At 43.5% G+C, this 26,964-nt stretch overlaps 1 protein-coding gene across 2 annotated transcripts in view; it reads left to right on the top strand.

Moving 5' to 3' along the window:
- ESRRG (estrogen related receptor gamma) overlaps positions 1-26,964 on the top strand; it is a 620,633-nt gene that overhangs the window by 179,714 nt on the left and 413,955 nt on the right. Inside the window, exon 1 of one of the 2 annotated variants that reach the window (XM_045081156.1) lies at positions 1,297-1,418. The exons of the other annotated variant lie outside the window; for it this stretch is intronic. The gene's annotated coding sequence lies outside the window, so the exon portion shown is untranslated. Of the gene's footprint in view, positions 1-1,296; positions 1,419-26,964 lie in introns of those variants that run through there. 2 annotated transcript variants of the gene reach the window in all.

The following is a 26,964-nucleotide window of genomic DNA, read 5'->3' as shown; positions in this document are numbered from 1 at the left end:
TGCCAACTTCCAGTTTCCACTGCAAACTTCTTGGTCTCTGGGCTTAGTAGATCTTTGGCTCTCACTGTCTCTAAGAATTTATTTCCAGATTATCCCTTGTCTTCCAGTAATCACGTTGTTACTCTTCAGCATGAAAGCAAATGATCAGGGTTGGCTTCCAGTTGCTTTGTTGTAGTCTGGAGGTATTAAGGTGAAGTTGGAAATGAAACCTCAACTTGCTTAATTGTCAAGCGTTTTACTTTTAACTTCGTTCTTTAAAGGGCAAAAGCTGCGAGTGTGAGGTGTGTCTTCCAAGCACGTGATTCAGAGCCCCTCCGAGAATCTTCAGGCATCTCTTTGAAGTGTGCACTCCCCAAAGGCTACAGCTACCACATTCATGCCTCAAGGGGCATGACAGAAAAGGGCCCACTGCCACCTGATGAATGAGTTTCTACATCTTTCACTTACTAAACTGCACTGGAGCGTCTACCGAATAAAATTGTTCGAGGCCCTCCAGTTCTCCATTGCTCACATCCTCATTCCCTCTTCCCTGGGCTGCAAGCCCACCGCGAATTTCCCTGGATGTCCAAAGGGGCCACATGGTTGCTCTGAAGAGTTGTCTTTTAGAGGAGGGTAAAGATGGGAGAGATGTTCCGTTGAATCACGTGGAATTTCCTTGTGTGTCCATCAAGATCGGTAGAACATTGATAGCTTCATAGGGCTCCACCTAACAGTTGCTCCTGATAAACATTCTGTCTTGAACAGAAGTGCATTTTGAAAGGCATGCTTGGCTAAGACCCGCTGAGGAGTTATTTAAAACAGAAGCTTCATGTTTTTCCCATCAGGACACTCATGCTTCTCAACCTGCTCTCTTTTATCTTTCTGAGGGTAAGAGAAATACCCGACCGGACCCTCATATTTGGAGAAATCCATCTATTTTGAGTCTGATGTGAAATAAGCAGAGAATCCGTTGGTCCCTGTGTTTGAATGTTTTTTCTGTAAGTTATAAATGGGAGTTATCATGGAAATTGCTATTAAAACCCTAACCAGAGCCTATAAATAAGAGAGGAGCTAAAGATTAATAAATCTGATGAAGCTGAGAAAGAAGAAAACTTAAAATAAGAAATGAGGACCGGACCTTAGTTGGAGTGTTAAGACGGTTCTGAGTCTATATATAGGAAAATCAAAAGACTTGCTAAAGGCAGGGTATGCGAAGCCATAGCTATTAAAGTGTGCTTAACTCGATTGCCTGGGAGATTTTATTAAATGCGGTGGCCAAGGAAATTGACCTCACTTTTTTTTTCCTTTTTTGGGTTGGATCCTTGCTCACGTCACATAAATGAATAGAGCTGACAATTTACTGGCTCATCAATGAAACAATATTAAATTATGAAGATGTAAGGAAAAAATCCTACGCTAACATTGTTGCAGTTTGAAAGGTAAGCTGTCCCCTACAAGAGTAGGAGATATTAATGTTCATTTCGAAAATGATATAATGTAATGCCAGGTGGTACACATTATAGGGTTAAGTGCCCTCTTGATAGCTGTGATTCACGGTGGTCCTGTCACGCAGCTCGTCAGCCACGCACATGTAGAGGCTCCTAGGTTTCTCTCATTCTGTCTTTTAAAATGCAAAAATGTCATTTTTCATGCTTTTAGAGTGTTTTAGGGGATATTCCGACCAATGGGACTTTACTGAGTGTGTGTCACAGTGATCGTGGGGTTCCTTTTGGAAGTAACCTGTTTTTATTGATTTACTATTTTGACCTTTAAGCCTGGCTCTCAGGGTCAGATTATTTCTTGATTCTGGTCTCTGGGGATGCACCAAAAGCAAAATACAGTATTTGTCTTTATGTCGGGTCCTGTGCTTAAGATAAGACACCTTCTCTTCCTAATTCTGTCTTCTGTGAAATTACTGAAGATTCTTGGTATGACTCTGTTACCACGTGAATTCCCGGTACTTGACAAGTATTCCTAGACGTTAACGTTAAGTCTTTTTTCACATCGTTTTTGAAGGAAAATCATCTTCCTGTTCTGGGCCACCTCCTGTTACTCGGTTGGTGCACCAGACCGACCCAGGTCAGCCTCTTGTGTTTCTGAGCCCCATTATGGTGATGGCCGACGGGATCAGAGGGTGGAGGGGTCTTTAGGTGGAAACAGCCCCTGCTGCTATCTGACTCTCAAAGGGGTCCACAACCCCGGGGAAGGTGACAGACCCCCACCCTAAATGGTCAGCTGTTCTGAGGTATATCAGTTACTCATTTTTTTACCCCCTTCCCGGCCGCAGAGGCTGCTGCGGAGTAGGGATGCGGAAAATCCGTGCGCCCTCGCCCCCCGCCCACGATGCCTCTCTGTCCTGCTCAGGCCTGAGCCCGCTGCAGCAAGTCCGGTGTTCTGAACAGCGTTCGGCAGATTTTTGCTTCAATGTGGAAAATGGCACTTTAGAAGTGGAATTACCTTGTTCATGGCACCCGAGTTGCTTAATTTGCAAATTGAGAATAATTTAGGCAATGGGAGAATATGTTTCCATGTGTGAAGTGGATTGAAATGAGTTCAGTGTTCTCTGCTCCTTCAGCTCAAACTATCATAAAACGGAGTTCTGGCCCAAAATCACTCGGTTATAGGATTCTGAGATAGCATCTGTTGTTTTGTGTGGCGTCGGTTTAGTTTTAATTACTGGTGATACTTAAATCTGCTTCTGGTAGACTGCGGGTATGCCCTGCTTTAAGGAAGCGGAATGGGCTTCAAATTCATGCTCACGGTGCCTTTGCATGAAGGGACAGTTATTGGCACTCTAAAAATATCTCGGCTTTATAAAATAATTTATCACAAGATTCCTTTAAATAACCAACTCTCTTCTTCGCGCATTCAAAATATGATTTGATTTGAAAAATCAATGTCCACTCACTCAACTTTTCAAGAACACATCTGCTTTGTCATGGGAGGCAGGTGAACGGAGAAAAACCCCAGCGACAAGGAATGAGGGTCTTAAGTGAGCTGAATAGGAATTAATTTTAATTTAGAAACGAATTTACCTTTCTAGAGTTTCCCAGGGAAAACACCTTCACCTTGATCACCTCCAAAGTACATAAGGAAAAAAAAAAAAAGCAGGCCAATTTGAGTTTGGAGAAGATAAATCTATTTCTTCGGTGGGTCGCATTCTGCATTAAGCATGTGCGTAGAAGTGAGGTTTGCTTTGATCCTGACTATTAAAAGTTTATTTTTAAACTCAGACTGGGCAGACATCCAGGGATGCTTTCTCCCCGTAGCACATCCTGGTTTCAGGTCCTCAGCCTGGCGGAATGCAACTAAGCAGCAGGAAGTAGTTGAAAAGTGTGGAGACTTGATGAGTGTTGAGGGTTTTTGTCTCCCCCACCCCTTCCTCCCCTCCATTTTTGAAATTCAAATTGAATGCAATTTTCAGCTCATTTGAGCCAAAATATACTGTTGTTGAGCTTCAGTGGCTCTTAAATTCAAACTCACAGGAGAAAACAGATATCATCTGTCACAGAGGGTAGGAGAGGGAACACTCCCGCATTTTATTCATGGGAGGCAGAGCTCTAGTAACTAATTCAAACCTTTCTGACTAATCGACTAATCATTCACCAGCAAACTTATCAGCTAATCAATGAAACCTTTAAGACACTCATCTTTGGAAGTCGGGAGTAATCCACCCCCTTCCTTTAAAAAAAAAAGTCATTGTGCAGGTCTATTTTTGTATGGTTGGGATTTTAATACCTTTTTTTGCAATCTGAAACGGAATATCATGGCAATCTTTTTCCTGCCCTTCCTGACGATTTTATTGTTTCCATCTTTAATGTCTTTGTCAATGCTTTTTATTTATGACTGAGGATTAGCAGAAAGCTTACTGCTGGCTAAGTGAGGCAAAAATCCAGAGTTTTTTCTTCACTAAACAGACTGCCTGGAAACTAGTCTTCTTTCTTGGGGCAAATATAAATACCAATTAAAAGAGGAAGACCCACTCCTACAGCCCTTGAGTTTGCAAGTGTGGCTTGTCTCTGGGGTGGTTGCCTCAGCGAGGCTTGAAACTGCCTCTTGGGAAACTTCTGCCTCTGGATATGAGCCCAGGGAATGCAAATGATTTGAATAAATGATAATCTGAAATCCCTACTCTAATTTCAGAAAGGATGTGATGTTGCAGTTCTGGTCCTGAAATATAGGTTTTATGCCTTACTGCTTATGTGCTTATCTTTGACTGTTTTAATGACATCCAAAATTTCCATGGGAACATAAAGTCCATTAGCCTTCTCTTTCTTTCCCCTTTTTTTTTTTTTTTTTTTTTTTTTTTTTGTCGAGGTCTGTGAGAGACTATTATGATGTTATTTCAAAGTAAGCAGGAGAAAAACAATTTGCTCCTTAAATATCATCTCTAATGAAATTAGCTTCTCCCCATCACATTTGGAGTTTAAAAATGTTTCGCAGTGAGTATATGATCACGCCATATATATTTATACTTAAGTGTGTATGGATCTACCTGTCTCCAAGGTGTCCAAGGTAACAGCCAGAATTTCTAAACAGTCATTTTCAATTAATAACGGCATCAGTGGCTGTCCTCTGAGTGGTTATGTGCTTGTGCAGATATTTGGCCTCTGGTCAGACATTTCTTCCATTGCCTTTATCAAAAAGAATACCCTAACTTGTTAACCTGTTTTCTCACTATTATACTTTAAGACTGTATTGTTGTTTCTTTGACTTCAACATAAGAAGCCAAAAACCTACCTTGACAAGGAATCCGCCTTTTTAAGTAATTGCACGTTAGTTAACAGAATTTTAACTTTTCTTCTAAAATGTCGGATTGCTTCACTAGGCAAGTAGTTACTGAGTGCTTACTATGTGCTAGGCATTCACTGTGCTCAGACTTGTAACATACACAATAGTGACTTCCTAAACCTGCGTGAGGCAGACGCAGGCGACAAAAAGTAACAGCCTCCATGAGGCCAGAGAACGTGAAGCTTGAGAAGCCCCCAGGTTCTCAAATGATTCTCAAATGCGCAGTCCCTCTCCTTTTCCTCAGGCGGATTATACACAAATAATCAGGGAAAAGGATAAGAAATCTACATACTTAGGTGCTGAACGTATCCTCTTTTTCAAAAAATGCTGACATCACCAGGCAAGGGAAGGCAGGTGGGGGCTGGAATCTTGTACTGCAGGGTGCGTAGGCCAGGGGTCAGTGGAGGGAAGCGAGGAGACCCCGTTCAGGAGGGAGGAAAAGCTGGAGTGGAAGAGAGAAGGTTCGAGGTAGGGGCTCAGTGGCCTGCTGTGGAGCTTGCTTACACCCCCAAAGGCCAATTGTGATACTTCTAGAAATTCCAGGAACCAGCTTTTATGACATATGATTAAATATTAAATTACATAAACTTACAATAAATTTATTCTATTAAAAACAAAAGTAATGACTACTGAAAACTTCTCACTTCCTGATTATTTCCCCTCCTGCACTGCAATCAATCACCTGCGCCCTTGAGGCGTGTCTGTCCTATCCGGATGGGGAAAATCGGAGCCGGTCCGGCTCTCCTGTGCTGCCCATCTCCTCCCCGGGGCGTGTACCCTGGTGTCATGCTGGTTGCTAGATCTCAGCCGTGGTAAGAGTATTTATTCCACAGAAATTGGCAAGTGCTAAGAATTGGGGCTTTTTTTCATTGAGAGCCGATTATTAAAGACAGACCAGACAAACACGGAGAGGAGGGGCGGGAGTGAGGCTTAAGACCTGGAAGGCGTGAGAAGACACATACCAGAGGGCAGGGTTACTCCAGGACCAGGCTTCTCTGTTATTGAAGAGCAGAGCATTATGTTACGTACCTGGTTCCCGGTGATGGAGAAATCATTGGGAGCCGCTGGCTATTTTTAACACACGTTATTATTATTCTAATACACATTCACAATAGAAAACTTTAAAACAGAATAATAGCTTACACATCTGTAATTCTTGGTATGTGCCCCCACACTTTTTAAGTGCTCCAAATATGGTGAATCATTTCATCCTGAAAGTAGCCCCAACAAGTAGTTTTTATTATCCCATTTTATTATTTCTTTATTTTTTTTAGATTTTATTTATTTGAGAGAGAAAGAGCGAGTGAGAGAGGGAGCATAGGCAGGGGGAGAGGGAGAAGCAGGCTCTCTGCTGAGCCGGGAGCCTGATTCGGGGCTGCATCCCAGGACCCTGAGATCATGACCTGAGCCAAAGGCAGAGGCTTAACCCACTGAGCCACACAGGTGCCCTAACTATCATCATACTTTTTTTTTTTTTTTTTTTTTTTAAGATTCTATTCACTCATTTGACAGACAGAGATCACAAGTAGGCAGAGAGAGAGAGAGGGAGGGAAGCGGGCTCCCCGCTGAGCAGAGAGCCTGACACGGGGCTCGATCCCAGCACCCCGGGATCATGACCTGAGCCGAAGGCAGAGGCTTTAACCCACTGAACGACCCAGGTGCCCCCTATTACCACATTTTTAAATGGGGAGACTGGGTCCAGAGAAGTGCTGGACTCCCGCCAAGTAAAGGATTCAGGCGGTTCCCCCCAGGGGCTCACTCTGGTCTGCTGCTGTTCCATGCAGACATGACTTCTGGCGAGGACCCGCCCCCTGGAGCACTTCTGAGAAACCGAACTAATAAAAGCAGGATCATTTAGGAGAGAGAAGGGCACTCCTTTGGTTGGAGACAATTAAAATTTGGGGTGTGGGGAATCTAAGGGACGAGGTTCCCTTAGCAGATCAGCTTAGAGAAGGAGTCCAAGACTGAAATAGAGAAAACAAGTGTGCGTGGTCGTGAGAAAATATTCATCATCACGTGGATCAGGCAGAGAAAGAAGAGCTTTAGGGAAAAAGTAAGCGTTAGGAAGAAGACCAAGAAAAAATCTGTGACAGAGAGAATGAGCAATTGGAAAGGGAAGAGAAATAGGGGCGGGCACAGCGTAGGGCGTTATGAAGATAAGGTGGGGAGGGTTTGGGGAAGGAGTTGCTAATCAACACCACCACGGGCTTCTGTGAGATTTTATAATGGTAACCATGTAATTTCTCATCCCAATTGATCACTTTGGGAGTGAAGGGGATACTATTAATAATTCGGCCAGGAAACAAACATAACAAGTCTACGGTGATCTATGGCCAATGCTAGGTTTGCAAATGGATGGGAATTGATAGATTTCTAAGAATTCATGATCATCTGGAAACTATTTCTCTTTGACCAACATTTGCTGAGCATCTACGGTGAGGAATGCAAAGTGCTAAAGATAAAGATACATATGGCAAAGTTAAAAAATATATTTTGTTGGGGGGAAAACAGAGAAACTTGGTGGATGAAGCACAGTTTTCCTTGACTACACACACCCAGAAGTCGTCAGTATTCACAGTGTATTAATAGCTTTTTCTACATATTCCTATGGTTATAGAGATACCTATCTAACTAGTTTTGTTTCCAACTAAAGCAATGCAACATGCCACATATCAGCCTGCAACTTACTTGTTACAAAAGTATGCATCTTTTCAGGTGAGTCAATAGTTAACATCCTCTTAAATGAACATAACCTATTTGCTTTTTCTCTTATTGATGAACATTTAGCCCGGTTTGGGTGCTACTTCTGTAATGCTATGTACGTCCTTAGTTCTTGTGTTCTTATTTACATAGGAGAGAGGGCTAGAAGTAGGATTGCTGAGCTGGAGTAGTTTTACAATAAATTGTTGGTGGATAATTTAAAAATTATATAATATACCACTTCTACCAACCTTCTATAAACACCCATTTCCTAGTTAGCCAGAGTGCTATGAGACTCACATTTTTGACCAATTTATTATTGGGAAGTGGTGTATTATAGTTATTTTATTTATTTATTTTTTTTTTATTTATTTTTTTTTTTAAAGATTTTATTTATTCATTTGACAGAGATCACAAGTAGGCAGAGAGGCAGGCAGAGAGAGAGGTAGAAGCAGGCTTCCCGCCGAGCAGAGAGCCCGACGCGGGGCTCGATCCCAGGACCCTGAGATCATGACCTGAGCCGAAGGTAGAGGCTTCAACCCACTGAGCCACCCAGGTGCCCCTATTATAGTTATTTTAATTTGCATTTTAAAAGCTATGAATGAAGCTGAATATCTTAATTTTTATTGGTTGTTTGTATCCTTTTTAGTGAATTTGCACTTTCTTATTCTCTTGCCAGTTTTTTCCTGTTGAAATAGTCATCATTTTCCTTATTTGCTGAAACTTCTTGCACACTAAGAACATTAACCCCTTTTCAATGTTACAAAAATCTTTCCTCATTTTTACCTTTTCATTTTGCTTTCGATTATCATCAAGGAGAAGTGGTTGAATATCTTTTGTTTTATTTTTTGTGGCTTCACATTTTTCTGTCTTGCTTAGTTTGATCCTTCTCCCTCAAAAGAAAGAACACCAGTAGTAATTTTATTATAAGCCTCCTACATGTTTTTTGCACCTAATACTTGATCCCCACAGCACATGGACTAGTTGTGATGATGTCTGCAGAGTGGATATTTCCATTTCATTGGGTAAGAGCTCTTACTAAGAGGTACCCCCAGAGCCATGAGAATCCCAAAGAGGTACCTGGATCAGTAGGATGGAGGGGGAAGGGAGTGCAGCTGGGCTTCCTGATGGGTTGACATCTGAGGTGAACCTTTAAGCTGAGGTAGCAGTGGTAGCTAGGGCTCCCAGCTGAGGGAAATGGCAAGCTAAGGAGACTTGGCCACTTTGAGATGGCAGTATGTTTGACGGGACAGGGTAAGAAGCGCCATGTGTTTTCATGGCGTGGGTCAAGGGAAACCATTTTTAGTATCAGAGGAGAGCTATTTTTCTGGATTTCTCAAAATTTCCACAAAGAGTAGATACTACTTTACGGACAGGAAAGGTAATTTTAAGCTGAAGAAAATGAAACCTCTGAGTGTGCGATTAAAGAAGCTAAATCATAATTCAATAAGGGTGGGAAACCCCTCGACCTACAAGGTTGGGGACGGGACAAAGAGGGACAGGCATCTGTGTTTGAGGGTTGGGAGGAATGTGCATATCGTCCTTCATACCATGTGCCTTCCTCCAGTTACTCTGGGGCCAGATGGTGATAGGTGCCTGCTCGCTGAACTTGGCCTTCAGACTTCCAGCTTTCAAGGCTCATTGCAGGCTACTCCAGAATAATATCCCATGATATATAATGAATCTGACCAACGTGGCAGTGAAATCTCCACAGCCTTGTCTCATCACATGCTTCTGGTTTTCACACACCATCGTGTTCTTCTGTTCTTCACTAAGAAAACACAGAACCACTGTGGGACCTTGTGTGTTTGCCCTACTTGCCTCACATTTGAGGTTCCTTCTCTCTGGGACCCCTCCACAAATCTTTGTCAGGCCTCGTGGAATCCCAAATACCCTTCAAGACCAGCTTACACGCTGTCTCTATTCCGCAGCCTCCCCTGACTTTTTCCGCGAGAAGAAACTTTGATGTTGAAATTTTTTCCTGGCACCATTTCAGGCTTATCCTAAGGCAACAAAGTGGAAAGTGTGTTGTATAATGACATACAGTGATTTATGTTCTAATGACATAGATAGCGATCTAGCTATGTGTTCATCCTAAAACAACAAAGTATATAGGGACCGTGTTCCTGACTAGGTTGAAATTTCTACAAGGGCAAGAACCATGTTCTGCTTCTTGGTCATATTCCACTTGAATACAGAGAAGTCCCTTCCTCCTTTAAAAAAAGGGCTGGAAGACAAAGCCCATTTGCAGAAACAGACCCGTGGATAGCAAAGGCAAGAGAAGGTGCAGGATGGAGGAATGCTCGAAATAAATGGCGTACAGAGCCATTTCCTCTAAATAAGGGGATAGGAGCTTGAGGAGAGCATAATTCCAAATAAACCTCTGAAGGAAGCAAGCCCAGGAGAGCACTGGGCACAGATGAGTGGATCACCTCGTATTCGTGACGGCGGGCCCAGGTGAAGTTGGACAGAATGAATTGGAAATGGGCCACACTCACATGTTCCTCGGCATTTGGTGGCCAAAGAGCAATGTGGATGCAGAAGAGGCCGGAGAAGATCTGAAAGAGAGAGTAAGAAGAGATTAAAGTGTCAGGAGAAGAAGAAGGATATTTATGAAGAGGGAGAAGTGAGTCAGAGAAAGGTTCTTCAGAGGGGATGTGAGTCAGAGAGGAAGATTACGTCATCAACTTGGCAGCATGTTTGTGAAGCGAGGACAGTGGTGGGCACATCGGTCCTGGATGTAGACAGGAGAGAGAGCCAGGGAAGCCATGAGGGGCCTAATAACTGGGGCGGGGGGTGGGGGTAAGAATGACATGGTGTGTGTGGGGGGGGTCTGGGGCGAGGGGAATCAGGCACAGTTTCTGTGAGGACACAGGGAGGATGGTGGCCTAACAGTAAAGACAGTTGTGCTTGGAAAGGGAGTACATTTAGCATCTTTGCAGTTGAATGGTGTCCAGGAAGAGACCGGGGAGGTCTGGTACAGGATTCTTATCTGGCATTCAGGGAAAAAGTCTAAAGTGTTTAATGTCACCTCTGAGCAGGCCTCATCACAAGCCTCTCTGCTGTCCCTCTACTCCAGCCAAGCCAAACTGCTTTATGGATATCCCCCACACCTGGCTGTTCTTTCTCGTTCATACCTGCAGTTCACCGTCTGGATTGTTCTTCTATACAGTCTGTTATTTGCCTAACTCCTATTCAAATTCCTGGTCTGTGCTCAGAAAACCATTTATTTAGGGCATCCCTTCCTGGGAAAGGTTTGCCTTCCAAACGTTTGTCTGTTTCTTAACTTATATGGGACATTATAGTTGCTTCTTGACTGCTGCTTTCTAGATGGGAAATTCTTTTTTTATTTTTTTAATATACTTTTTACTTTTATTTATTTATTTTTTTTTAAGAGAGAGAGAGAGTTTGTATGAGAGAAAGAGGGTAGGGGAGGGGCAGAGGAAGAGGAAGGTAGAGAGATTTTTAAGCCTGGAGCCTCAGGTGGCACTGAGTCTCATAATCCTGAGATCACATCCTGAGCTCAAACCAAGGGTTGGATGCTTAGCTGACTGAGCCACCCAGGCACCCCCTGGAAATTGTTTGGTCCCATCTTTGATTACTGTACTGGCACAAAGTGGCTGCTGGGAAATATCTCTTGAGGGAAGGAAACAAGGAAAGAAGGAAGGAAGGAAGGAAATGGAAAATTTTAAAGTTTCACCCCCAGTTGGTGACAGAGCCTGCCATGCTTTTTCTGAAACGAAGTATAGTCAGGCTTGATTTAGGTGTGACTTGAGCATTCATACACAGATTTGGATGGTTGTCCCCCCCCCCCCCCAGCATTTTAACCATTGCTAAATGTACATTTCAGTGGCATGAAGTACCTATGCATGGTTTGGCAACAGTCCATTCTTACCACCACCCATATCTAGAACTTTTTCATCATCTCAAACAGAAACTCTGTCCCTATTAAACAATGATTGCTCACCCCGCCCCCTCCGGCCTCTAGCATCCTCCATGCTACTTTCTGACTCTGTGAAATTTGATTACTCAAGGTACCTCGTAAGTGGAAACATACAGTATCTGTCTTTTTGAGTCTGGCTTATTTGTTCAGCATAACGCGTTCAAAGAACCTTTGTAGTATATATTTGAATCTTGCCCTCTTCTCAAGCTGAATCATAGTCCATTGTATGTATATTTCATGTCTTGTTTTTCCATTCATTAATCAGTGGATATCCACGGGAGCTGTGTTTACTGGAGACCGTTATTTTAAGTCTTAGATACAAAATCTATCATGTACTCTAGTACCTGGGGCTGGTCAGTGGCACCAAGCCTGGTAGATTCAAGGCAAAGAAAGAGTAGATTGAGGAATCTTCCACGTGCATGGCAAAGTCAACAAAAACATCCAAGCACATAGAGACTGGACAAGAGGGAGAAGAAATGCTTCCATTGGGCCATGGCAGCCCCAAGGTGAACAGGGTAATGGAGATACATGCCATGAACTTCACATGGTAGTAAATCTTGAGAAGTAGTTGGAGAAAGACTCATTTTTTCCCCTTTCCTTGTTATCAAAATGGCAGACGGGATGAATGAGAAGGGGCAGAACAAAATGAGACCTTATCTAGGAGAAAGGGGGAGAGCTGGATGGAAGATGAAGGGGAGTTTGGCTCCATAAGGCACTGTGGAGCCAGTGAAGTCTCAGTTCAAGGCCGTTCAGCAATTTTCATGCAGGAAAAGCCCTCAGTGCTATGAGATCAACGAGTATCTATTCTGTAGTTCATTACAGTGCACAGGAAGAGATTCCACAGCCACCATGAGGCGCCACATGAAGATGTTCAAGACTTTCTCTTTTTTTTCAGCTAGACTAGTGTGGGCCCTTTTCTTCTCCTTGACTTTTCAGCAGCTGGAAAATAATTATTCATACTCGTTCCATGAAAATCCCTTGTATGCCTGAGTTCTCTCTCAGTTAAAGATAGGAACTGGATTAAACTCTTTTCCCTTAACGACTTCTCAGTTACAGTTTCCCTAAGCCTTTAATGCCCTTTGAATTGTCTGCCCTAGGTTCTCCCGGTTTAAAGAATAGTCAGATTTTGTCGCATCCTGTTTGAAGCGAGTGTTCTCCTTAATGATCCGGCAGCTCCATTTTCGTCATGCCATTGTCCAGTGTGACGCTGGCCTTGCCGCCCAGAGAAAGAGCGCCATTCTTTCTCTGCAAGCAGCTTGATGAGAGGGTCTCATTAGGGGCCCTACCCGGCAAGCTCAACCTCTCAGCCTAGAGCAGAGCAAGTCACTTTCCAAGAGCCTGCTGGCGCTGAGATTGTGTTACCTTTCTGGAGGCGTCCTTTTTTTTTTTCTTTCTACTTCAGAAATCCAGCTCATTGGCCCATTTCAAGTTGCCTCTGATCTTTAACTGGTGCTCCTTGGGCCCCTTGCATCCGTCCTTGGGGAAGCATTCATGGTCACTCTGCAGAGCCCCCTCAGGCCAAGAAAGCCTCCCTCACTTTGTTTCTACTTAACCCTTGCCCTTCACGGTGGTGAGGGGCCATCTCTGGGCTGTCTCCCTTGTAGTCTGTTATTATTTGCAGGTGATTAGCAGGTGGCTTCTAAAGCAAAAAGGAACATTGCCCCAGGCTCTGCTCTCCCATAGGCTCTTGCCATTTTGCTACAAAAGAGAAAAATGGAGCCTTTGAACAGTGTATATATACTATTCATGTCCTTAGAAAGAGGAATGTCTATAAAGTTTCAGGAACAGTATTAGATTTTACTCTGTTATCAGAGGGCAGAACTATTGGGTTATGGCACAGATTGCTTTTGGAATTAAAAAGAAGCAGTTGCCATAGCTAGGCATCTGGTCCTTTAGTAAAAGCTTACTTGAGAATTTCTCTCTAGACACTAATCCCCCAACAAGTTGTATTCCAGCGAGTCAGAGCGTCCATGAGCTAGAGTAATTGTGGTGAGCTATTCTCTGGCCGGGGGGAGCCAGCTTGGTGACAGCGGCTGCGTTCAGCCTTCTGCCTGCTCTCTGGCTACTCATTTGAACAGATGAAAGCTCCCTTCTCGACCTCTGTCCTCCAGCCTTTTTGTCACCTACCTTGCTACCTTCAGATCCCCCAGGGGAAATATTATATGCTTCTTTCAACATCTTGAGCTACTGTCCCGGGCATTAAGTGAATCATTATCTTTTTTTTTTTTGGCATCTCAGACTATTACTGTGAGTGTGGTGTCCCTTTCAGCTCCCACCACCGCCCCCCACCAAAGAAGCCAGTTCATTCACCTGAGTTTTAAATGGCTAGTTTCTCTCCTATTACTTTTAGTTAAAAAATAAAAGTCCCATCCGAACTTCCTCTCCTCCCCTTCCGTGGCGAATAAACATTACCAAACCTCCCGGTATTTGGATTTGAGGAGTGCAGGAACCTTGTGAATATACATGCAATAACTCCTTTCCATGGGTGTTCTCAGTTTGCCTGGGTGGGAAGCTGGCTGTGTAGCAGAACAAGCCAGAAACAGTTCCTTAGGTTCTTTGACTCTAAATTGTTTACTCCTTGATGAAGGGGCATTGTGTCCCTCAGAGCACCTTGGTGTTCAATGTTTTCTGGAGGCCTCCATCTTGTTTCAGTGTTTCCCGGAGGTGTCCATCTTATTTTTCAATGTTTCCCAGAGGTACCCATCTTGTTTCGGTGTTTCCTGCAAGCGTCCATCTTGTTTCAGGGTTTCCTGCAAGCGTCCATCTTGTTTCGCTGTTTCCTGCAAGCGTCCATCTTGTTTCAGGGTTTCCTGCAGGCGTCCATCTTGTTTCGTTTTTCCTGCAAGCGTCCATCTTGTTTCAGTGTTTCCTACAGTCGTTCTTCTTGTTTTGGTGTTTCCCAGAGGTGCCCAGAGCTGCTGAAGCAGAGTCCCCAGGGCAGGAGCCTGGTACTCTGTACTGTAACAAGTGACGGAGATGCCCTTTGGGTCTGACAAGCCTGGGAAATATTGTTGCATTCATTCCTGGGTTTTGCTCATAGAGGTGTACTGGATTTCAGGGTTGCCTGAAAGGGTGTAGAGTTGTTTGTGTGGCCTTGTTCTCTTGCTTGGCTTGTAATCTTTTGTCCCAAGGAGATCGTGAATGTTGAACAGCAGGCCCATTTTAAACAAACCAGGAAAAGAGGGAGCCTGCTTAAAAAAAAAAAAAAAAACCCAAAACGAAACAAACCCCCTAAATCCAAAACAAAAACTAAGGGGCGTATTCTCTTTTATTTGAGAATGACCTTAGGAGGTATAAAGTTGAAATAGTCTTCAGGGCTGCGGCTGCTGTCTTGCTGGTCTCAACATGTTTTGTATGACAACAGTAATAAAGGCTGTTTTGCTGTCCTGTTTAAATCACAAAACCAAGTGGATTCTTTGTTTCCCTGCATGAGAACCGCATGTGGTTCCTATTCCCTGATAAGGTGGCTCAGAAAAGTGACCTGTTGCGATGACCTGGAAATCTTCTCGAGTATAATCCTCTAGATAGGGGTTGATGATAGAGAAGAAAATCAGGAAGCTTTGACATGTGCTGGGGAGAGCTGCCAGATGTAAATATACATAAGGAAGACAGTGCACTTTTATTATCTATTGAATAAGGCAGGCCGGGGACCGAGGGACAATTGAAAACAGTATCTTGGGTATATAATTGAGTTTCAAATTTTCTCACCTTACCCATGTGGCTCTGCTGTTTGCCCAAATCACATCTCTGCCCTGCCATCAATAAGCCCAGGCTGGGGCTACAGACTGTATCAACAACAACAAAAAAGCCATGACATGAGCCTTTCGCGTATTTGCCGCCCTCCTTGGATTGCCATGGCAACAATAGTTTTAATTATGGAGAGCCAAAATGATAACTTGTGTATCAGATGTGGCTCACTTTTCCCTGTAGACAAAACTCTGATTCAAGAGCAGCTTTGTATGTGGATTTTCCTTCTAGGCTGGATTTTATTATCTGCTCTAACAGACAGATCTTTTGCTCCTGGAATGAACCAGAGGACGCTCAAGTAGTTGGCTGAAGGGGCTGCTGGGTAGAGATCCTGGTGGAGACGAGCTGGACCTTTTTGTCTTGGGGGCAGCCCGATGCCCTCATCCCTTATGAATTTCAGAGCCAAGCAAGCCCTGGCTCTGGAGGGCTGCATTCATCTTCCCCTGTTGACCGGTGGTAAACCATGCATTAGGACAGAGACTTGTATGAAGTACCATCTGGTAATCATCCTCGACAATGTTCAGGATTCTGCTGGGGGGCTGCCAACAAATAATTCCATTGCAGTAGCAGTCATGGGGATGCAGCCATCGCAGCGGCTCTCCAGTCAGAGGCGTGGAGGGAAAAGGCAGGAGAGAGCACATCTCCCTATGCACGTGACCTGCCCCCCACCTTTGTTTCTGGATCTGCTTGCCCATTCTTTGAATTTCTCCTCAGCCTTGGAGAGGTACCCACACCATATCTAAATATTTCTGGGCTTGCTCATTCTGAAAGCTCTCGCAAACCTAAATAATCTTCCTCTCAGGTAAACATAAATCATTGTCTACCTTCTTTGCTCCTTGAGTAGACCTTTTGATACCTTCATTAATTATGGCCGCTGCCTGGTGGCACAGTGATGGCTGAGTCCCCGCGGTGAGCATCTTTCCTGGAACACCCCCATTTCTGACACTGAGCCCTCAAATCCCATTCTGTATGAAAGAGGTCATTCTTGGCAATGGACAGCTGGATGGTAGTGAGTAAAGGAGACATGCCTGAGAAAGGCAGGAGTGTGGTCTCAGGAGTGAGGGTAGGAAAGAGATGACACAGGGGACGTTGATGGAATGATGTTGTCCTTAAACATGCTGCAGCTGTTTCTAATCTCTGGCAACCCCAGAATAAGACCTTGATCCTCTGCTCAGCAGATTTGTAATGTGCATCAATAGGCCAGTTCATCACAATCCCGGCTTTGGAAGACCAGAATGCCCACGCAGAACTGTCTAGAAACAGGCACCATGGTTCTGCTTTCTAATCCTTTACCACATTATTAAAAAATAAATAAATAAATAAAAATAAAAGTTCCCGATTTTTGGTAAATCTTGCTTAACTAATGACACAGTCTCTGTTTTGCTTCCACATTCAGGAAGCTTTGTGGCTATGATTTTGACTTTGGAGTTTAGGCATGTTAATTAGGCCTTTGTTTGAAAGCAGAGGGGTTCTGTTTCTTGTTTGTTAGTTTAATAAGATTTTGTGTTAAGAATGGCACTGAGAATCTGTCAGAATTAGCTTGGCTGCATATGTGTAGCTCAGTGCTTTGAGACTCTTGAAATGTCTGTTTTTAGGACATCAGCAGGGGGCTAATGAAAAGGCTTTGTTGATTTTAACGAATTGCAAGCCACTGTAGCCAAAATAAATATAATCTGCTTTTTGGATTAGTTGTCACAGATGATTTTACCTACTAACAGTGATTAAGGAACCCGAGTGGACCAGAAACATAGCAGCTCTCCAGTGACTCTGCTAAAATAGCAATAAACAGAAGTAAATAAAGACTTAGGGCATTAGTTATCTTTAATAAACAGTGACACCAAATTTACTGCGTGCAGGCGTGAAGAGGTGGGAGTGGGGGTTTTGGGAAGATCGGGGGGTCAAATACCTGCAAAGCACTCCATTGTTTAAAAAAAAAAAAATCCTAGAGTGTTCTCTGGTAATGTTCATCTGTTGTTGTTGGACCTCATTAGGAAGCGGTTAGAAACCCAGGGCCATCTCCTGGTTGCCCAGCCCCCTCTCAAACACCAATCCCAGTCATTGTCATTGTGCTCTCTTCTTCCCACAGACTCTGGGACCAAAGTTGAAATCCTCCAACTATAGGATTAGAGTATGAAAATCAAGGACATGTTAATTACTTGTGTAATTATTAACCTCTTTCCTGCAGGAATGCTACCCAGTTAGTGAACAGGAGACTAGCACTATACCTTCCCTGTGTTTTTCTACCCCGATGAAAGAGTGACTTACTCCACTGGGCAACTGTGGTGCTCAGATTTCCCCCAGAAAGTCTGATTGTGTTTTCCCTTATTGCTGCTTGACCCAAAGAAGAGGATGCAGCTGAAACCCTCTTAGGTGGTATGTGAGTGCCAGCCAGAAAATGCCTTTGGTAGGCAGAAACAGCATAGTCTTTTTGTTTGTTTGTTTGTTTTTCCTTTAAAAATTTTTTTAATTTAAATTAAATTAGCCTACATAAAGTACATCTTTAGTTTCAGATGCAGTGTTCAATAATTCATCAGTTGCATATAGCACCCAGTGCTCCTCACCTCACGTGCCCTCTTTAATGCCCGTCACCCAGTCACCCCTACCCCTCACCCACCTCCCCTCCAGCAACCCTCAGTTTGTTGCCCAGAGTTACGAGTCTTTCATGATTTCTCTCCCATCTGATGACTTCCCTTTCAGTTTTCCCTCCCTTCTCCTGTGATGCTCTGTGTTGTTTCTTATATTCCACATAGGAGTGAAACCATATAATTGTCTTTCTTTGATTGACTTATTTCACTCAGCATAATCCCCTCCGGTTCCATCCACAACCTTGCAAGTGGTAGGTACTCATCGTCTCTGATGGCTGAGTGATATCCCATTGTCTGTATGGACTGCATCTTCTTTATCCCTGCGTCTGTGGATGGACATCTCAGTTCTTTCCACAGTTTGGCTGTTGTGGACATTGCTACCATGAACATTGGGGTGTATGTGCTCCTTCAGATCCCTACATTTTCTGATTTTTAATTTTACCCAGTGTTTTAAATCATGCTGTGGATACTTTCCACCCCAGATTGCAGAGCAGGTGACAAACAGAGCTTTCCCTAGCTTCTTTCTCCCCTGGAGGGTAGATGTTGTTGTATTTGTTTGCAGATGCAGAAACTGGGGTGCCTGAGGCCTGCAGATGAGTCACCGCAAGGCCCAACAAAGCAACAGCGGCCTTCTAGTACCCTGGGGAAACCCAGGTGTTAGTTGCATCACTGACTGGTCAAAAACCGTGCATGTGCTTTTTTTTTTTTTTCCAAGCTTACAAAGATTATAATCTTACCCTTGGTTACCACCCTCTAGAACGAATAGCTTTCATTTATTCAGTTCTCACTGTGTGCCAGGCACTGTGCTTTGCAGATCACGTGCTGATGCCTTACAACAAATCTGTGCATTCTGTAAATATTTACTGAGCCATCCCTAGTCCCCGCTCTGCTACAGAAATACAGTAGGGAAAAAATCGATATAAAAACCTGCCCTCTTGAAGTCTTTGCTCTGGTGTAGGGAGTTAAGACAATAGGATACATTTAAAAATAGTTATTATTTTAGGGTACCTGGGTGGCTCAGTGGGTTAAATCCTCTGCCTTTGGCTCGGGTCATGATCCCAGGGTCCTGGGATCAAGCCCTACATCTCACTCTCTGCTCGGCAGGGAGCCTGCTTCCTCCTCTCTCTCTGCCTGCCTCTCTGCCTACTTGTGATCTCTGCCTGTCAAATAAATAAATAAAACCTTTTAAAAATAAATAAATAAAAATAGTTATCATTTTAGAAGGTGATAGCTGCTGTGGCGGGAACACTACGGTAGGGGGGTCTGCAGCCCTAGATGACGAGAGGAGAAAAGTTGTGCAGGTGGCATTGGAGCAAAGACTTGACTTGATGGAGGCTCGGTGGCAGTCATGGGGGGGGGGGGGTCCTGAGGGCTGGGTGTGAGGGGAAATGTCCAGACCCTGAGGAAGGAGCCAGCCTGGCGTGTTCTAGGGAAAGAGGGGAGGGATGGGGGAGGTCAGTGTGCAGAAGAGGTCAGCTCTATAGGAATGCGCAGCCACTTGTGAGACCTCTGCCTTTTACCCCAAAGAAGATGGGAAGCCCCTGGGAGTTTTAGGCAGAAGAGTGTGCTGCTGTGTTTGACATTTTCAGACCCGAAGAGGCAGGTCATGTTCCCCCATTTCACTGATGGAATGCAGGGTGCAGAGGAAGTTCAATGGAGTCCTTGTGACAGGTCACCATGTGACTCAGGGTCAGAGAGCCAGCGGTCTGTCCTGCCAGGGGCCTGCCATGCTCCGCCTCCTGTTCCAAGACTGGCCCCGTGTCTATGTGATGTTTTTCTCTTCATCAAATGGGAAAGATCCTGTAAATATTATTTTTTGATGATCTCTTTTAAGTATCTGGAGTCAAAGGCTTGTGGAACTGAACCACTCAGGATAACCTGAGCCTCAATAAACTCATTTTCCAACTGAGAGACTGGGATAGGGTAACCTCTGTAAACTGTGTCACGCTGCTATCAGTCACATAAGCAGAGAGAGGCAGATCTGAGATTTGAATCCAGTTCTGCTGCCTGACTGAATCTCATGCCCTGCTTCGGTCAGCGGACTGCCTCTCCTGCACGTTTGTCACACTGGGCGCTAAGGTGTGTTCAGCCTATACAGGGAACGAGGTGGTCCCAGCCTGCACGGAGTGCATGCCTGTCATAGTGACCTTTCCACGTGGCTCCTTCCTTTCCCCACTCCCTCCATACTCCAGGGAAGATCTTCGGGTAGATGTCCGATGACCAGATGAGCAGGGATTGAAATCCAGGATCGGGGGAAGGCGGTGGTGCGATAATTGCCATCGTGTTGCCTAAAGGGGCCAACTGGGGACTTTCCCGAGATTTCCTTTGCTGTAACTCAGAGATCTCTTTTCCAAATCCGAGAAACCACCACTACATGATAACAGATCTTGTTGGATATCAATTAAGGTCTATTCTTTCAGGACGAATCTGAAAAGCAAATAGGCATCTTTAAACATTCTAGACGGATCCTGAGGTGAAAGGCCATGCCCCGTCAGACAGATCCAGGCACCCCGCTGTGCAGAGGGACAGACGTACACACACGTACACCCTCACCCACAGCCAGACTTTTCCATCGTCAGATCTGGGCAGATTTGACATGTGTTCGTGATCTTGATCAAATCTTTCGTAAGATTTAAATCATCTCGTGCTCTTCTGCGAGGAACCCCGTGCTATGTCAAGCTAAAATTCTGGGTGTGGCTTTTAAAGGAGATCCTATTATATCTAAAATCTTTTTTTTTTTTTAAATTTATTCATTTGACCGAGACAGCGAGAGAGGGAACACAAGCAGGGGGTACATCTAAAATCTGTAGCATTTTGAGGGACTAAACAGCAGTTTTGTAGCAGGCGCGGAGCATGGCCAGTTTCCTTCTCTTCAATAACCTTGGATTTCGACCTCGTCTGTTTTACCAAGGAAACGCTGCTAACATGAACGAATGATCTACAATGTCATCTTGCTTCTTGAGGAAGTTTTCCCTGAGTATATTTCAGGAGTCATCACACACTGCCATTCTCCCTTTCCGTAGGGTTTGCATGTCCTCAACCATTTCCCTGAATAACATAAGGGGACGTCCGTGATCCTCAGTCCCAGACTTAGGAGAATAAAATGTAATACAGGTGCTCTGTTCATTTTCCATGGAAGTCTTGGGTGTCTGGCATTTTGAAATAAGAGGAAGTAATTATCTTGTTATACTCCTATCCGCTGACAGGTGGGATGGACCTGAGCAAAAGCTTGATTCTGCTTAAAATTCAAATTAACACCCGGTCAGCTCTGCGGTGGTATGGGAACGTGATGTTCCTCCTACGTGCAGGAGTAATTTGGATAAGCAGTAGGATTTGCTTTTGTCTGATTTCCAGCGAAGCGGCCTAGCTCTGGAGGTAGCCTGTTTGTTTTTTCCTTACATTCTTTGAGACAAGAATGGAAAGAGTCTATTCTGTTTTGATAAGTTACTAAGGAAGCAGACTTCGTTTACTGGAAAATATCCCTCGCATTGGATTGATCCTAGTTTGTGTTTCCATTTTAGAGTTTGGTTTTCCACTTGAGCTCCGGGCTCTCACTGTATGATTGCCCGCCCCACCAGAGCCTAACAATAGGAGGTGTCTCAGTTCAAACCCATAAATGTGGTTCATGGAATGTTTAACGTTTTGACAAATTAAACATAGGAGTATTGTTGCCATGTAGGCCATGGCATTTTCCTTACAAAGGGATGGACAACTGTCCTTTCCTCAGCAGGTGACTTGGAATTAGCAAAGCCGTGGCTCTGGGAGACCGAGCTCGAACCTGAGCAGATCAGCTTACAAGGCCTCACATCTGTGATCTTCGAAGTTATGGCAAGCTAATTGTCCATAGCTTCTTTGGTGGTTAGCTGTAAATAGTTTTTCTCTGAAATGGATAATTAGGGGAGAAAGTGGATTTACATCAGTTTATATTTGAAACTGAGATAAAAATATGTAATAGCTACTATCAGATATTTAATTATTATCACCAGTATTGCCTGTAGTTTATGAAATGTTATATTACTCACTTGATGTTCATAATAAGTCTATGATGGGGGTAGTATTGGCTTCATTACCCTCATGTTAGAGATTAATAAAGTTCAGAGTTTGATTTGTCTGAGGTCATAGACCTTACTTGGTTTTCAGATTTCCTTTCTTCTGTTTTTTCAGCATTCCTTATTTGAAACATAAGCATTTTTAAAATTCTATAGCATTGACTTTTATAGATTACTATTATTATTATTATTATTAACATAATGCTCTGCCTTAGGTTATATATTTGTTCTATTTTAATTCAAATTGCAATTAGCTTATCATAGAAATTTGAGTCATGAAGAGGTCCCTTAGATTGTTAGCATTTTTTAACCCACTGAGCCACCTAGGCACCCAGATTGTTAGCATTTTTTTAAATCTCATAGTGGAAAGAGTGAAGAATAATAGAAATTAGAAAGACAGGGGAAGAGGGTTTGATGAAGTTTGACGTCAGAAGGAAGATGAACTTACAGTGTCCATGTAGTGAAGTGTGCACAGTCTAGAACTGGAGAGAAGGAAGTCTGCACTTTATTTTCCCCCTTACAAATAAGTAACATATGGCAGTCTCCCTCCCTCTCTCTTTTTTTCTCATCAAGGTACAGAGTTGAGGTAGAATGAGACGACAGAGGTTTTCCTTCAGAGGGACAGTGGGTCGCATATTGGTTTTCTAAATTCTCCAAGCACAAATAACTGATTATATTCATTCATATGTTTAAAACGAAGGTGAAGAGAATTTTGAGTATCTAAAGAAAACTTTTAAAGTCTGTATCTGAAAAATAGGAATTTTCCCAAGTATAAACAAATGAACTCTCCCAGAAGCTGATGTTTGGAATGAAATTACAAATGCCTTTGTAAATTTTGAATTTGGCAAAACATGTTCTACCATGATTTAAAAATAACAACTTTAAAGGGCTCATAAATAAAGACATAAAAGGCATTTTGACATTTAATACAAAAACAGCATTTTGATGAACTGGGTAAAAAATGAATCATAGACATATGGATTACATATTACTTATAGTGTGCCTGAGTTTTAAAATTGAGGCAGTGGAAATCTGGCAAAATATTTTTGGGAAATTTGCTATATATACTATATTTAAAAAGAGGTGAAGATGAACTCCAGACTGCTGTGATTGCTCATGACGTTGAATTTGATAACTTTTCATTCGCATCTGAGAAATTCTTGTGAAATAGCACAATCTGTTCGTGTGCTGTGGAAGTGAGTTCTTGGAGACAGTGTAGACCAATTTCATCGGTCATATACTCAATCAACTTAGTACTTAGTACTTAGTACAAAGAACTTAGTACCAGGTGCTCCCAGAATGCCTGAATTGGTACGAGGCACTGGTACAACTTCCCGGATGGTGACACCACCCTCATGGGAGGGGTAGATCATGATAGATAGGGGCTACCAAATTTCTGGGTCATCCAAGGACTTTGGGAACCCCAAGAGAGACTGTGTTTACTAGGTATCAGTGTCAGTGGTAGCCTTTAACATTTATTATGTTTAATTGTTAGAGCTCCATAAAAATGAGGATATTATTATTCCTTTCCAATGGATGGAGAAAACCATGTTTCATCAAAATGTATAGATTAAGGGATTTGTTAAGTGGTGGTGGTAGTCTTCTTTGTTGGTGGCTCCAAGTGACTCCACCTTCTGTACTCTCACCTGCAGTGTCCTTCATGCCTCTTGAATCTTCACAGACCTTGAGATTGACTTGAACCAATAGATCATGGCCAGAAAGGTACTGTTTCAATTCCAGACCTAAGCCTTCATTAGGCCTAACAGCTTCTATTTTTATAGTCTTGGGAGTCCTGAGTCATCCAGGAGAGAAGTCTAGTTACCTGCTGGAGAGCTCCTGTGCTGAGACCATGTGGAGAGACATGTGGTGTCGGAAAGTCCCTGAGATTGCTGGGAAGGGGAGAGGAAAGGACAGCTGACCTCCCAGCTGAGCCAGCACACACTCTCACATACACACACACACACACACACACAGCCAACCAGCCAACTGACTGCATCCATGCCAGGGACCACCAGTAGTATCAACAGAACAAGAGTCCATGTTTTAGACTTAGGAGCAAATACAATGGTGGTGGTTTTCTGCTACAGAGTTTTGAAAAGTCAGGTGACAAAAAGAAGACCAGAGTGGTGGCTGAGTAGGATTTGAACCCAGGTCAGTCTGACTCCAGGGCAGGTTTTTTCTCACTGTGTTTGCTCTGTGTTTGCATCAGTGGGGAAAGGGGTGGGGCACATGATACATGAACACCTCCTAAAAGAGTGTGCGTCTGACCTGAATGAATTGTGAAAAGGGAAGAGTTTGAAGACTTTTAACTCTGTGTCTTAGAGACATATACTAGTAGTAGGACCCCTCCACACCACCCCCCCACCCCGATGGCCTTCTTTCTTGTTGCCTGTACCTTACGCTTCTTGTGTCAGAAGGAACAGGAGCAGATGGCCTCACATTCTCAGGCCTGATACTCTTCCTGGGCAAATGCCATGTAAATGTTTGTATTGACTTTATTTAGAATCATCAAACTAATAATGGATGCTAATGAATTCCTGTCATTCACCTGGGGGTTTATAAAGTGAACGCGGATAGGAACTTTAGAAAGTACACAAGTGCGACACACACACATATACCCACGGGGGATGTTATGAACGGTGGCATGAAACAAATGGTGATCAAAAGCTATGAAACGGGGGCAGCATGCAGCGGTCAGGGACAGTAGAGGGTCCCTGGCTGGTGACACAGGGGAGCACTTGAAAGGAGAGTTTTCTGGCAAGTCCACGTTTGAAGTGATGTCATCTTTTTTATTCTCCCAACTCAGTTGCTTCTGTGAAGCTCATTCTTTCCATTCTGATGAGGAGCAAAAATGTTACATCAAAGGTTAAGGTTTGAATTGAGGATGAAAGAGAGGGAAGTGGGTGGGCGCGTGTGTGCGTGTACGCGTGCACACACACACACACACACACACGCTGCAATATAGAAAGAATCACAAATGACTCAAAGTTCTTAAAAGTACGATATAAAGGAAAATAGCCATCTTCCTCCCCTGATACATAGTTCACAAGATCGCCCGGAGTTTGGATGTTGAACCATCTTGGTGCATACCAATGAGGTTGCTATCACTGGCTGTTGCCTTTGGAAGCTCGAGGTGGTCAATTGTGTGGAAAGAGGCATCTCCCCTTAGAAGATGGTCTTGAGTGGACTCCCCTGCCACCTATGAAGGCAGTTCAAGAAGGCTAGTTTGGATTTCTCTTTAAAAATAAAGTACAGGGATGCCTGGGTAGCTCAGTTGGTTAAGCAGCTGCCTTCAGCTCAGCGTCCTCAGATTGAGTCCCACATCAGGCTCCTTGCTCGGCAGGGAGCTTGCTTCTCCCTCTGCCTCTGCCTGCCATTCTGTCTGCCTGTGCTTGCTCTCTCTCTGATAAATAAATAAAATCTTTAAAAAATAATAATAATAAAGTGCACATTTCCAGGGTTGTTTTGTTTTGTTCTGGTTTAGTTTGGTTTGGTTTGGGTGTTTTTTTGTTTTTTGAACTATGTTTCCTGTTTGGGGTTGGACAGTTACCTGGGTTTACTTTATACCAACGCAGTCTGCATGTTGAAAGAACACTTTCTTCCTTTCTCGTCTTCACCTCACCTACACCTACTTGAGCAGAGTAGAACATGTATCGTGTGTTGACCTTTTTCTCCAACCTGTTCTAACTTGTGGCAATCTAGTTGCCTCTTCCCGCCAACCCAGAGATGAGGGGGTGAGGAGTAGCCTGGCTTTCTTTCAGAAGCAGAGTAGAGATGACGCTGCTGCTTCATCTTGCCTCTCTTCTTCAAGAAGCCCTACCAAATGATGAACCAGAAGCTTCCTGGTAGCTAGGAACCACTGGATGCCCGTCGAAGCTCTGTGAGGAGCCAGACTAGCAGAAACCTCACAAATGGAAGAGAGTCTGAGGTAACCCCCTCATGGAAACTGGTGGAAAGTTAAGGGAGAAATGTGAATATCCATACTTCTTCTACCAATGAGTACTCTTCTCACTCCCATTTCTTCAATTTCTCAGGTACTAGCGATGAATACTCTTCTCAGTCCAGAATTCAAATTGATTCTTCAGTTTGAATCATTGAACAAAGGTCTGGGAAATAAATTCCTCCTCTCCTTTGGACATTTTCTGAGAACCTAGGATTTCTGGTGGGGCAAAGACATAGGTGAGGGGTCTGTTCTCCGTTGCCTGTGGGTCTGTTGAATGCTTGTATCTTCCTGCCAGGCAGCAGTTATGGTGGCTAGTGCCTGAGAGGCCACCTTCGGTCACTAAGGGGTAGGTGGCCTCTGATCTTGATCACAGGGAAGGCTGGCATTGGGCACCCTGCTGGTTAGTAGAAGAGGCATCAAGGGTTGACGTGCACAAGAACAAGCCATTCATGCTGCTAGCTAAGTGAGCCTTTTCGGAAATTGTACAATTGAGATTTTTCATGATTTCAACTAAGAATTAGATGTGTTTGCATGGTCAAAGCCCTTTTTCATACTGAGACATTTTACCTGAGTGCTCCTTCTGAGAAACGTGGAAAGTTTCAGAAAATTGCAAGGCCACTAATGGCTTGAAAAATGACCTCTTAGCAGTGTGTTTAAATTACAGTGGGGGAAGAGTGAGCATTTTTATAAGTAACATTTTATTTCATTTGTGTAATGAAGCCCATATAATCATCAATATTAAATATGCAATGCTATGCTGGGTCCAAGTACACATATGGATGTGCTGCTAATACTAAGGAAAAAAAAAAACTGAGAATTTTCCCCTTCAGAAAACATTACAAATATTTGTTTATTAATCCCCCATGTCAGAGCTGAGATTAGAACTCAAGCTTTTGCCTGCCAGCTGATTCACTTATCCTCTGATGAGAGCAGAGCTCGTGGAAATAGCAGTATAGGGAGATAGTTTACAGTTTAAAAATGGTAGGGAGGGTTGATGTGATTTTTAAGAACTTGAAATAATTTTTTCTTGACTAAGACCTGCTGAAGTAAACTCTTTGGTGCTTTCCTTGCCATTTTCTACTTGCAGATATAAAATTGTGATTTTCTGTTAGTAGTATTGAGATATAATGCACTGTGTCTTTTCTTTTTCCTCTTCCTAATTCCTCAGGCTACCACTATAGTCTTTTCAAAGTTATAAAAGGGCCAAGACCATATGAACTACTGCTT

The sequence above is a fragment of the Mustela putorius genome, unplaced genomic scaffold (genome assembly GCF_011764305.1).
Source record: "Mustela putorius furo isolate JIRA1106 unplaced genomic scaffold, ASM1176430v1.1 tig00000508_pilon_pilon_pilon, whole genome shotgun sequence".
Lineage (NCBI taxonomy): Eukaryota > Metazoa > Chordata > Mammalia > Carnivora > Mustelidae > Mustela > Mustela putorius.
This window is presented reverse-complemented; position numbering and strand designations above follow the sequence as displayed.